Genomic DNA, 13,994 nt, shown 5'->3' with positions numbered 1-13,994 from the left:
ACAGCTGGCCCCCAGGTGACAGCCAGCAAGGAAACAGTGACTTCAGTCCTACAGCCGCAAGGAACTGAATTCTGCCAGCAACCTGAATCAGCTTGGAAATGGATCCTTCCCCAGGGCTTTCAGTAAGGAATATGGCCTTGGCCACACTTTGGTTTTGCCCTTGTGAGACATTAAAGAGAGGACCCAATCAAGTCCAGCTGGACTTCTGACCTACAGGAACTGTGAGATCATACATTTGTGTTGTTTCAGGCTGCTAAGTTTGTGGTAATTTGTTTTGGTAGCAATAGAAAACTAATGCAATTAAACATTAGAAAAACTGTAAGTATAGCCAGGACATGGATGCAACCTAAGTGTCCATCGACAGATGAATGGGTAAAGAAGATGTGGCACATATATACAATGGAATATTACTCAGCCATAAAAAGAAATGAAACTGAGTTATTTGTAATGAGGTGATGGACCTAGGGTCTGTCATACAGAGTGAAGTAAGTCAGAAAGAGAAAAACAAATACCATGTGCTAACACATATATATGGAATCTTAAAAAAAAAATATGGTTCTGAGGAACCTAGGGGCAGATGTAGAGAATGGACTTGAGGACATGGGGAGGGAGAAGGGTAAGCTGGGGCAAAGTGAGAGAGTGGCATGGACATATATACACTACCAAACGTAAAATAGCTAGCTAGTGGGAAGCAGCTGCATAGCACAGGGAGGTCAGCTCGGTGCTTTGTGACCACCTAGAGGGGTGGGATGGGGAGGGTGGGAAGGTGACGCAAGAGGGAGGGGATATGGGGATATATGTATACGTATAGCTGATTCACTTTGTTATACAGCAGAAAGTAACAACATTGTAAAGCAATTATACTCCAATAAATATGTTAAAAAAAAAGAAAAAAAACCAACTGTAAGTAGAAGCTCTAATATTTCCTTCCCTCACCCCATTGGTTCAACTTGTGCCCCCCTTGAGGTGTGGGGAAACCCCTTGAAACCACTGTCATCTAGGATTCTAGCCCCTACCTGGGAAAAGACCCAGATATAACTTTTAGACTGTATTTCTGAGCCATTCACAACAAACCTAGAGAGAAGATGTGGCCTGCCCAAGTGCCAAGCAGCATGACGGTAAATTCTGGATGTAACAACGTTAACAACTGTATCAACTCTCCAAACGTCCTCATAGCAGTGAGAGAGAAGGAGTGATGAGAACCAGGTCCCAGCTGTCGGGGCCCTGTGGCTGGAGCTTCATTTTGAGTGGAATGTCACTCTTGCTCATGGCCTGCTCGTATCCTTTCAGATTTTGTAGCTGGTTATATTTGCATGGCAGCTTCTGTTCTGTGAGCACAGAAATGGTGTGGTGGCCCTGATCTGCAGGACCCTTTCCTACTTACAGTGGCTCAGTGTGGGCTATCTCTTGGATATTTACAACAACCAGAAGAGTGAGGGCACGAGCACCAAATAAGCTCAGAGAGGGCAAGTGATCTGCCCAAGGCAACAAGGCAGTAAGCCACAGACTGAACATACTCAGGGCGCCCGGATCCAACAGGGGTCTGGACGAGGGACCAGGGCCTACAACACCAGGACACTGGGGAAGAGAGAACATTGACACGTGGGGGAATGAGCATCCCCCAGCCAGGACTGACTTGAGGATGTGTGCAGCTCTGTTACAGAAAGTGGAAGAGCCTGTGGCACTAGGCCTCACCCAGCCCAAATGTCTCACTCATTTTCACCACCATAAGACTGCTTGTCCCAGTCTGTATATTTGGGATCCCCTCCTACTTTCTCTCAGCCTCTCCATCCTTCAAAAAGCCATCCTAAAATGCCTCTCCCAGGCTTTCCCTTGCCTTTCTTTATTCCCTTGAATTCCCATTGTGTTAATTGTTCAAAAGACTAATTCTGGAACTTACCATATGCTGCTTTGTATCACTATTAAAAAAACAGCTGCTATTTTGACTGTTGAGATGGACCTTACATGCCCTGCTTTATACACTGCTGTGGCCCTACCCTACCTGGTGCAGTGGGGGCTTAATAAATATGTATATGTTGAATGAATGAATGAATAAGTGAGATGATTTCATTTCCTTTGTTCTTTCATTCTGTCTGCTTTCATGTCTTAAACAGTGTCCCCTTTAATAACAATAATTATTTGACTTATGTATAGGTTAAAATGGAGACTATAAGTCCCTGCAGTCCCAGCTGGGTTAGTGAGGGTATACCCATCTCTGCCTGAAACACAAACGCTGAATCAGTTTAAAGGCACTGTGTAAAGAAGGCAGGCTGGATTCGATTGGGCTTAGCCATGGAAAGAGCCACAACACCAACTCATCTGTTTCCGTGTTGTGTCTGATTTCAGGCAATAGCTTTGGTCCCCCCACCCCCCATCCCCAACCAGGACCAGATAGTGGAATGTGTTATTAAAAACCAGCTCTCAGCCTGGTTCCCAATAGACTTTCTAAAGGCCCAGTCTAGCTGCTGAGTGATGGCGGCGTTGGACCCCAAACCTGCACGTACAGGCTAGTTCTGAAGACTCACTCTGGGCCGTGAGGCTGATTGCCTCTGGCTCGGCTCCATCTGCTCTCGAGCTGACACTGAACAGGACTGGCTGAGTTAATACCCCAGCAGGTAGCCTTCACCCTTCTCAGGGGGACTGACCTTTCCTGCACCCTCAGTGCCCAGCAAGTCAAGCCCCATACCCTCTGCCTGGCATTCAAAGCCTGCCAAAAGGACTTTGCAAATTTTCTCTCTCCCCTCTCCCATACGGCTCCTGTGCCCCAACCAGGTTGGGCGCCTGGATTTCCCCTGCACACATCACACCCATTCCCGATTCTGAGCTACTTTGTCATCCCCTTTTTCACAAGCATCCATTTTTCTCTGTGTCCCTCCCAACTTCAAATCTTGCTTTTAAAAAAGCCATTCCTGATAATTCTGACCCAACTGGCCGTTTCCCTCCTTGATCACCCACAAGTCCCATTGTTTGTCCCACACATTTTGCCCATGATAGTCTTTTTGAATTAAATTTAAAAGTACTTATTTTGAAACACACAGAAAAAACACTTTAAAAATTACTAGTAAGTCTTCTGCCTGGTACTTAAGGGGGATCCAGAGGAACATGGGCTGCCAGTGATTGGACACTTAGTAGGTGTCAGGTGTGGTGCTGAGTTCTTCATGATTCTGGCTTTATGTGATCATGATGAACAAACACCCCATGAACAGGCAATTCTACTTGGAGGAGCAGCCCTAGAAAAAATCTGGTGCACGTGCACAGGAGGTGGGTGTCAGGGTGTCTCTGCAGCCTTGTTTGTAATAGTAAAGAGCACCTTGAATGTCCATCAAGGTATATAAGCTGTGTGAAGTTCATGTAGTGAAACCTTATAAATAAGTTGTGGTAAATTCATATAATGAAATCCTATACAGTAGTAAAAATGAATTAACTAAAGGTTCCATGTAATGGCTCAGACAAATCTTAGCAAACATAACTTTAAAAAAGGAGTGACCAGTTGTGGAAGCAAATGTACTATATAATACCATTTATATGAAATTAAGACACACCAAACAACACTGTATTTGGACATACACATGTGGAGTTGCAGTATGAAAGTGTGTATGGGAATGATATAGACCAGGGGTTGGCAAACTACACCCACTGGCCATGTCCAGCCTGCTACTTGCTTTTTGTATGGCCTGTGAACTAAGAATGGTTTTTGTAGTTTTCAGTAGTTGATAAAAATTATATGTCAATTATATCTCAATAAAGTTGGAAAAAAATGTAAGAAAAAAGTAGCTGGTAATAAAATCAAAAGAAGAACAATATTTCATGACACCTAAAAATTATATGAAATTCAAATTCCAATGCCCACAAATAAAACTTATTGGAACACCACCACACTCATTCCTGCTTTTGTGTTCCACAGGCCTGGTTGAATACTTGTGACAGGGACCATATGATCGACGAAGTTGGAAATGTTCACTATCTGGCCCTTTACAGAAAAAGTTTGCCAGCTCTGGCTCTATATTAAATTCGGGGGAATGCTTACCTCTGGTAAGGGAGGAAGAGGAATGGAATGGAGAGGGGCACAAGAGGGGTGTCAGTGATAACATTTTACCTTTCAAGCTGCTGATGGTTGTATATTATTATATTTTCAATATCTGAAGTATTTCATAATAGTCAAGAGGTAAAACACAATGCTTCCTCCCACCCACCGAAAACCCCTCCTGTAATTGGTCCCCTTACCCTTCCTAGTTCATAGATGAGAAAGCAAGACTTGGAGCTGGCACAGAGTAAATGCTGTAAGAGGAGTGAACTCAGGAATGTCTGACCTGGAGCTTCCAAAGCACTAGCCTGTGCTGCCCACCAGGGTCTGCAGGCCAGCTGGGGAGAAGTGACTTAAAGCGGAGCTAGTCTGGAGTGAACATTTGCCTCCAGAAGACAGCTGTTGTTTGAAATCTTCCACCCACCTCATTGGCTTCGTCTGAGGCTGAGAGGAGTGCGGCGGACAGGCCATCATCTGCAGCGTCAACTGGGACTGGATTGCCTAAATAGTCACAATACCCAATATTTTACAGAACTTTCTGTTTCTCCAGGCTGTTTCTACAGACTCACTCAGGAACCCCGGTTGGAAGCAAGGCCGTTGTTCTTGTCTGCATCATGGAGATGCTTAAAGGGACATTCTGAGCAGGGCTCAGTTCTTTAACATCGCTGAGGCTCGGTCAGGAGCTCGGATGCTGGGGTCTGACTCCAAGCCCCCGTGGTCGCCCAGCTGAGTGACCTTGGGCAAGACCTGCATTCTCTCCAAGACTCAAGAGCCACATCTATAAAATGGAGACAATAATTAGTTCCTGCTGCATAGGCCCGTTGTGAGGCTCCCTCCGCACCACCTACTGTATTGTTTTTGTTTTATTATTAATCAAATTCAGTATAGAATTCCTCCCCACAGTTCTCTTTATCGCTGTTAAGACTTGGCCATGTTCAGGATGAGTGGTCTTTGACAAAACCCTGGTGGTCGGTAATACTATGTGATTCCCAGTGTAACCGTAAGGAAACAGTCTCAGAGAGCAAGGGCCTGTCTCTGCTTTGTGTGTGGGCACGAGTGCCCCACGTTCCAGGCACTGGGACCTGCCTGCTTTTACTCTGTAAACATCAGGAACCTGAGTGTCCCAACCATCAGGGCAGGACAACCATGACCAAGTGGCGGTTGCTGGGCACTTATCAAAGTGGGTGTGGTTTCCTTTCACGTGGTACACAATTCATGGCAGTTATTCTTTTCTGAAGCAGGGCTACTTTTCTTTCCCTGGTGAGGTACTTGTAACAGAGATGGGTGGGGAGAGGCACTGGAGTGAAGAGTTGATGGTGGGTGCCGCAGAGTGAGATGGGATTGGCATAGTTCAGAGGCTGACAGGCCAGACCAAGAGGGCTGGCAAAGAGAGGCAGGAGAGGCACTGAGAGATGGAGTACTTGCTGTGCCCAAGTGGTCCAGGAGTTTTCATTCTCATTGTTTTTGGTAGTCAGTGTTCACATGGAGCAAGGAGCTTAGTGTTCAAAAGCAGTGGCTGCAGGTTCTTTGAAGGGGCTTGACCTAAGGTAAACACTTTGGCTGGAATTTGCAGGTAGACCACTTTAGGTTGCAGGTGACAAAAACTCAGCTCAAACTAGCCATAAAAAAAAAAAAGAGCAGTTGTTGACTCATGTATCTGCGAGTGCAGAGGAACATGGGATGCAGGTACGGCTGGAGCTGGGTATTTCACAAGGTTGTCAGGATTCCGTCTCACTCTCCATCTCTCAGACATTTCTCTGATACAGGCAGCCCCAAACTCACAAACTGTTAGCTGAGATGGGAAGATACAGTCTTTCTGTATGATGCCAGTAGACTTTGTGGGGGTCTGGCTGACGGGGCCTGGGTCACTGTTAGGAGAAGAGATATTTACTCCACAGTACAGGGCAGCAGGGGCTTCAGGTCCTTTTTGTCACCTCACCATGAAAATGAGGATGATTTTGGTGGTTAGCACATTCCCTCTTATTTTGCCTTAGTCTCGTCTACATAAACTAGAAAATACAAATGTGTACATATTTTTAAAGCTGTTTTTAAAGAGGGAAATGGGAAGAATCTGTAACACTGGGAACTTAGAACAAGAAAATCTGCTGTGTCCTGCATGAGGTACACTTATACTCTCAGTTACTCTCTGAGGCCTCCTTGCCCTGCTATCTCTTTTTGGCTGAGTTGGGGATGATTTCTTTTTTTTTTTTTTTTAACATCTTTATTGGAGTATAATTGCTTTACAGTGGTGTGTTAGTTTCTGCTTTATAACAAAGTGAGTCAGTTATACATATACATATGTTCCCATATCTCTTCCCTCTTGCGTCTCCCTCCCTCCCGCCCTCCCTAGGGGATGATTTCTAACTTCAGTTTTGCTTGTGAATGTAAAGAAAGTCTGACCTCCCACCCCCGGTACATCAGGGCTGTGCCCACAGGGACCTAGAAAATGTATGGTTTTCCCTAGAGCCTGAACCCACGTTCCTTGGGGACAGACTGCCTCTCTAGGCCCTGGGGAGAAACCCAACTTCACTTGGCAGTGTAGACGGGCTGCTCTGGGGAAAAGCTGTGGCCATCCTCTGGTAAATCTTCTCCTTTCCTTTTACCTTCCACAGGGAATGGAGCTGGTCCTTTGCATGAATATGAAAGATACTAAATTGGGGTTCAAGAACTGACTTTGGGGGATCTTTAGTTACAGGGTAGAGTCCACACATGTGGCTCAAGTCTCACTGGCTACTCCAGTTTGGAGGGCCCAGGATCAAAAGGCAAGTCCATTCGTTTTCTAGAAAAATGTCTTGCAGAATCTTTGCAAATCTTGCTCTGAGGCTGTGGAAAGTCTTTTGTGTCCTTCCTTTATGCCTGGCTGGAAGCCTTTCCCCTAACTGTGGCATGTCCACCTGGAGTCCCCTTGGAGTAAGCTAGAAGTGTTTTCCTTTTACAGGGCAGCTTCCACAGCTTCCTCATTTCCTGCGTGATGGCTAATGCAGCTCTTCCTTTTTCTAGAACACTGGTTAGCAGAGTCCCAGCTCCTCACATGGTGGCTGAGAGGATACTTCATCCTCAATCCTTCCTTGCATCCCCAGCCCTGTCATTTCCTTCTCCCTCCTGTCTTTGAAAATCCTTCCCATCCTTTACAGCTGCAAGTCTGACTTCCTTCATAATCTGAACTTCAAAAGCATTTCTTATCTGTACTGCCTGATTCTTATTTTTCCATGTTTTTCTCAGTTTACGTGTACCCCCCCATGTATTCTTACTACTGGGCTAAACTGTGGGAGGGTAGGGGTCACGGTTTCTCCTTCCCCAGCCTCCCCCCATCCTAGAACTCACCCTAATGTTGGGCCCATAGTAGAAGCTGAAGAGGTACTTGTTGATTGAGATTTAAAAAAAAATGCAACAGAACTCCATTTATTCAAATGGAGTCTTCAGTGGAAACTAAAACATATAAAAAGAACAAGCAGAAGTGTTCTGGTGGAATGAGGAGCCTGGAGTCCCACCAGCTTGGACTTTCTTCCTATCTTGTTACTGGCCCCCTCACCAGACCCCTGTCCAATCCAGCCCTAGAGCAGCTCATGGAAGTCTTGGGGACTGGCCCACAGCCATGGTCACTACATACCTGTTGATTTACTTGATTGATGTTGATATTCATGGCACTTAGTTTCTGTGGCTTGAGTCACTGTCATTGAGCAAATCCGTTCTGCTGAGTAGAGGCCCTAAGTGTGGTGGGGTGTCCTCCTTGCCTGCTGGTCACCCTAGACCAGAGTTTGGCAAATTTTTCTGTAAAGGGCCAGATGACAACTTTTAGGCTTTTGGGGCCATAAAATCTCTGTCACAGCTTCTCAACTTTGCAGTTGTAGGTAGAAAGCAGCCGTAGATCATAAACAAATGACTGTGGTCCAAATGTTCTAGCACAACTTTATTTACAAAACAGGTGGCAGATCAGGTTTGACCCCTGAGCCACAGTTTGCTGACCCCTGGTCTAGACCAAGGATTTAGCTGGCTTCAGGGAAGGCTCTTTATGATGACTGGAAGAAGGAGGTTAATAAATCAAGTGTACTTTGAAAGTGTTACCAGCACTGGCTGTCTGTGCTGAATACTTTAGGTTGTGCTTCATCCTTTAAGGCTCAGAAGGGCAAATGAGGGCCAGTTCACCTCCTTTAGAGGACCTGCTGTCCCCACGAGCCACTTGATGGGAACTTCAATGTCTCTGTATAAGTTAGATGCTTCCAGTTTAAGGAACGATGACATAATTCCATCACTTTAGGAGATGGGGGATTATCAGAAGGACACACAAGGAGGTGAGGATGAACAGAAAATCTTCAGAGTGGTCACAGAGCAGGCTTCACTGAGAACCAGAACATCACTCGTGGCCACATGGTGTGATTTAACAGGAGCGTGTGAAACCTGGTGAATGAAATCTCATGTTCCATAATCAAACTGCCTGGTTCAGATTCCAGCTCTGCTAGTTACCAGGCTGTGTCCCTTCTCTAGCCTCAGTTTCCCCACCTGCAAAATCATGACAATAATAGCACTGACTGAATAGGGTCCTTGTGAAGATTCAGTGTGGTCACATGTGTAAGGGCTTAAAAGTGCCAGGCACAAAGTTATGTTCGACCAGTATGGTTGCTGTCGACAGTGGCTCCGTTAATCGTGTCGTTGTTAATACTTGTTATTAACAGGTTCTACCGACAGAGGTAGTTATCAATGAGTGTCTACTCCAGTGCTGGGTAGTTGGAGTGATTCAGTTACATTTTTCTGTTCTGCTGCATCTATCATTACTTGCCGACGGTGGCTCCCCTGTCACAGCCAGATGTCCCGGGAGAAGATCTGATAGCTCTGCCAGATGTTATCCATTATTCAGCAGTCCTGCGGGGCACAGTTTTCACACTAGGCCATCTCATTGGCCTCCTGGCAGCCTATGAATAAATCCCTTGTTCAGTCAGAAGTGGCCAGGACAACCCATGACTGAAGACCCCCTCAGACTGTGGGCAGGAAGGCATTTTGCAGAGCTTATCCAATGAGACACTCTGGGAACTCATTTACCCATCAGGAGCCTTGCCCAGATTATATGAGGGCACTTGTGCTCTGCCGTTGAAGGCCCTGTCTCCATCTCACACCATAAGCGTCCCTCCCTGCCTCTACTGGGCTTCCATTTTCACTTTTCCTCTCACATATTCTCAGCTTAAAGCAAAAATGAAATATCTATTTTGAAAGCTAGAAGTGTTGGGTTCCAAAGCAAACTTTTCAGAGAGGGTCCCCTTAGAGCAATGTCCATGGACTAAAGAGATGAGGACAGAGGGCTGGCCTTGTCACATTTCCTAGGGAGCCCCAAGTCACTTAACTAAGTGTCCTTCTCCGAGATGACCCCTCCCTCATGGAAATGGGAATTGTAGGTAAAAGGGGTGCTTGGCATAGCTTTAGAAGTCTGCTGGCTCTCTGAAAACATCCCCTAGTGAATGGGCAGGGAGCGGGTAGCTGTCTCATTGTTTTCTAGACTGGCTTCTTAGAGACCCATTTGGATGTTGTCTCTAGAAAATTTGCTCTTAAGCTCTTGGTAGATTTGAGGTAGACTGTTAGTTGAAGCTTCAGAATCTCCTTTCTTCGATTCCTTCAGCAAAGTCCCAGCCTGTTGACCTTTGGGTCCCAGTGCCGAGCCCGGATTTATCTACCCCACTGGGGCTACATGCCTGACTTGTTAGCCATGCTGAATGGTTTTATTTGTTTTTGTTGTGCATTTTTATCATTTTTGTTCATGTGTCTGGAGGCTTTCCTTAGAAAATGATGGATGCGTTTTCATAAATCAAAAAATAAATGAGAAAGGATATCAAGGCAAGAAATAGACCCAAGCCTGGAATTTGCCCCTCTAGGCTGGAAGGAGCTGCTAGCTATTTCCCAGTGAGAATGAACTTTTTGATTTTACAAGGTCAGATCCTGACTTATTTCACAGAGAACAGTTTTCAGAGCATTTCCTAATAGTAACAGCCACAATAATGATGATGGTAGTTCCAGCAGTGCCTGGTACCATGCTAAGTGCTTTATATACGTGATCACATTTAACTCTCGCTACAATCCTATGCGCTATATTCCACTTCCATTATACAGATGAGTAAAGAGAGGTTCAAGAGGTTTTATTTAACCAAGGTCCCACGGTTGGTAGGGAGTGGAATTAAAATGCAAGTGTCCCGAATACAGATCTCATGCACTTGACTGCTACACTGAACTCCTTTTTAGTACTTGTTGGAGGTGCTGAGGGGTTGTGGGTTCTCCTTCCAGCTCTGCTGGAAGGCAGGTGGCTGGGAGAGATTTGGCAGCTCCCAGTGGGAGGCGTTCATGGAGAGAATCTGGTGTCACTGGCTCTGTTTATGGAGTGCCCCAGGGCCAGAACACCCACCTTGCTGGGCAGCATATTGGGACAGTTCCTCACAACTGTTTATGATGTTTTGGACAATGTCACTGTCACCACCAGCAGAAATTCCCCCCCCCCCATCCTGTTTCGTCACCCTGCAGCCAAGGTCCCCTCTTCCCTTAGGGTGTCCTCTAGGACTAGACACAGGATGGTGGTCTGATACAAACCAGAAAGCAACTGGTGAGAGTTCAAATGCTTTCTGCGTTAGTTATGAGTCCTCTGATTGTAAGTAACAGAATCAGCACTGGGACCAGCTTGAGAAGAAAGGACGTGTAGGATGTTTATTGGTTCATGTAACCAGAGCAGAAAATGTGTTTTCTTCCTCTTGGGGCTGAATCCTGATTTCCCTGGTCAGTCCAATGCCAATCCTCGGATCAATGAACGGGATGGGGAAACTGATTGGCTCAATCCTGGTCATAAGCCCACTTCTCTGGCAAGAGGATAAGTGACTGTGATGGGCTGCTGGAACCACAGAACCAAAGTTGGGGTGGATGGGGCCCACAAAAAAGAAAGTTGCTGTTCTTCAAGACAATTTGGTAAATGTCCAGGATCTTTTCTATGGCTTTTCTTCCATCCCATGCCTCCCTCCTTTGTCTGGGCTATAATATGTCCAGCCCACGTTGAAGTTGCGGCATAATCTCTGGTGAACTTGTGAAAAATCCCGCTTGTTCTTTCCCTGCTCAGAGCAATCCTGGGTGCCCCATCCCACCAGGGGTGTCTTTTGTGGTAGGTGTCCATATTCTATCTTAGGGCTTCTGACGTCAGACCCTGCCCTTTGCTCAGGCTTGGAGATTTCAAGTGGTGTCACTAGGAGGAGTGCAGGATTAGAGAGGGAGTTAAGCCCATAGAGTTTCTAACTGACCAAGTTTGGAATTTGCCATTCAGCAGAGCTTAACCTTTGTGAACATCTGGTAGGAACTGAATCCCATCCTGATTGTGTGTTCTTTTTCTGACATTTGAACAGTAACAACATGTGTAGTTTTGCAAAAGGCTTTCACAGTTTTATGAGTGTGTGTAAATAGGTTAATTAGCCCAGTCACTCGCTATTTCTTCATCTGTGTGGCACCACCTGGCCCAGGAGCATGTAACCCCTTTTGAGCTCCAGGCAGTGAGACGTGGCAAACAACCATCTTGACAGGGTACAGGATTAGGAATTTCAAGACCCTGCCCTGGAACTTTGGCCAGGAAACCCACTCTTTCTTCTTGATGGGCAAGGATGAAGGTTTGGGGACTTTCTGAGCAAAATATCTTAGAGCAACTTAAAAAAAGAAAACAAAGAAACTTCCAGTAACTATCATGTACCTTTGTAATGAATGATTCTCTGCTTCCTACCTGGTGACCCTCGTACATAATGGTCTATCAGCTGCTCTGCTCCACCCAAATCCCCTCTTGTATTGTTCCAATTTGTTTTTCAGGGTTGATCTTGTCTAGCCGAAGATGTCCTGAGCTCTATGAGGACAGGAAACCTATCTCCTGTTTCTTTATTTTGTGTTTTTTTTTTTTTTTTTTGGTGGTACGTGGGCTTCTCACTGCCATGGCCTCTCCTGCTGCGGAGCACAGGCTCCGGACGCGCAGGCTCAGCGGCCATGGCTCATGGGCCCAGCCGCTCCGCGGCATGTGGGATCCTCCCGGACCGGGGCACGAAACCGTGTCCCCTGCATCGGCAGGCAGACTCTCAACCACTGCGCCACCAGGGAAGCCCTCTCCTGTTTCTTTTGTCGGGCGCTTGGTAGGCCCTTGGTAAGCCTTCCCTGGCTGAGGAGTTATAATTGTAATTGTGTGTGTGTGTATGTGTTGGCGTGGGGGTGGTGTATGTATTAGTTCGCTAGCGCTGCCATAATCAAGTATCACAGACTGGGAGGCCTAAACAACAGAAGTTTATTTTCTCACAGTTCTGGAGGCTGGAAGTCTAAGATGAAGGTGCTGTCAGAGCTGATTTCTAGTGAGACCTCTCTTCCTGGATTGGTAGATGCCTTCTCACTGTGTCATCACATGGCTTCTTCTCTGTGTGTACATGGAGAAAAAGAGATCTCTTGTTCTTCTTATAAAGACATAAATCCTACCGGATTAGGGTCCCATGTTTATGACCTCATTGAACCTTAATTACCTTCCTAAAGGCCCTACCTCCAGATTCAGTCACACTGGGGGCTAGGGCTTCAATGTGTGAAAATTCAGTCCCTAACCGGGTGGCAACTACAAGCAAGGGCCCTGAGATCCTTGTGGCCCTGATCTCAGAGTCACCTAAATTGCATATATAGAGGTTTTAATTTTGGGAGGGAGGTGCTGTTTCCTAACGGTGCAGATTTCCAACTGCCGCCTCCCGTCATTGCTGGGTCAGTGAAAGCTCTGAATTGTGCGTTGGAAATGCCACTGCTTTCCATAACAGTTATGTATTTACATGGGACAGAGCTGAGGCCAAACAGTGCTGGCAGCTCTTCAAAGCCTTCCATAACCTCCCAAAGTTAAAGGCCAGTCACACGCCTGACCTGATGTTTTGGCTTCTCTAAAGCCAAATTCCAGCCTTGGTTGATTTTCCGTTCATTTGAAATAGATCCGTATGAGATGTAAGTGTATGTCCTGTAGGAGGGTGTGGGGGGAGAGTCAAGTGAGTCAGAAGAGAAGAGGGGGATCTCTGTCCTGACAGTGCTACTTGCCCGCTCTCTTCTGATGAGTCTAGATGGGTTTAAGGGATTTGATGTGGCCACGTGAAAGCATGACTTAGAAAAAGCAAAATGTCAGTGTTTTGAGGCCTTTCCGTTGGGGAGGGTGGGAAAGCGGTGGTCACTGCGTGTTCTCCTTAGACCAGGCAGGGGAAAGGGAAGTATGTGCGAGTCTCTGATAATCCTCTTCTCTTTCTTCCCCTCGCTTTTGTTCGTCAATAAATCACTCAGGACAATCTGCTTCTCTTTAGTGGTGTGTTTTCCTAGGATTCAGTCTTTGTTTGAAATTCTAGAACAACAGAGTTGCAGTAAATATGGTCAACCTACGTGTAATTATGCTGGTATGTCAACTTTGCCCCTCAGAGTCGGGTCTGCTCTGGTTAACCAGAGCCCCCCTGCCCCCCCGACTCAGAAATAGGACCTCCTGCAGGACCCTGTGGAGGGCCGACCCAAGCCCTGCATCTGAAGGGGGTAAGCGAGCCCATAATTATGCTCATTGTTTAGGTCGGAGCACGGGAGGGTTTACATTAAAGACCTCAGCTGGCACACACAGCGCGCCTATGGAAAACATGAACCGGCTCCTTCGCCCGCCCCGTGGTCCCGCATTGCCTGTCCAAGAGCTTGGGTTTCACAGACGCCTTCTGTGACTCTGCTTCTGACCACTCCTGATTAGAAGCTTGGATTCCCCCAGTTCCAAGAGGCATCTCAACCCTGAGGTCTGGAAATTGAGCCACGAGCCGCCTTTTGAGATCAGAATTTAGGTCTTGGGAAGGACATGGAGATGGTCTCAGCTGGTGTATCTCACACTTTACTGTTCACACGAATCACCTAGAGATCTTATTAAAAGTGCACAATTGAATGCAGCAGTCCTGGCCTGGGGCTGGAAAGTCTGCAATTCTAAAAAGCTCCC

Source organism: Grampus griseus, assembly GCF_964374135.1.
Source record: "Grampus griseus genome assembly, chromosome: 15".
Lineage (NCBI taxonomy): Eukaryota > Metazoa > Chordata > Mammalia > Artiodactyla > Delphinidae > Grampus > Grampus griseus.
This window is presented reverse-complemented; position numbering follows the sequence as displayed.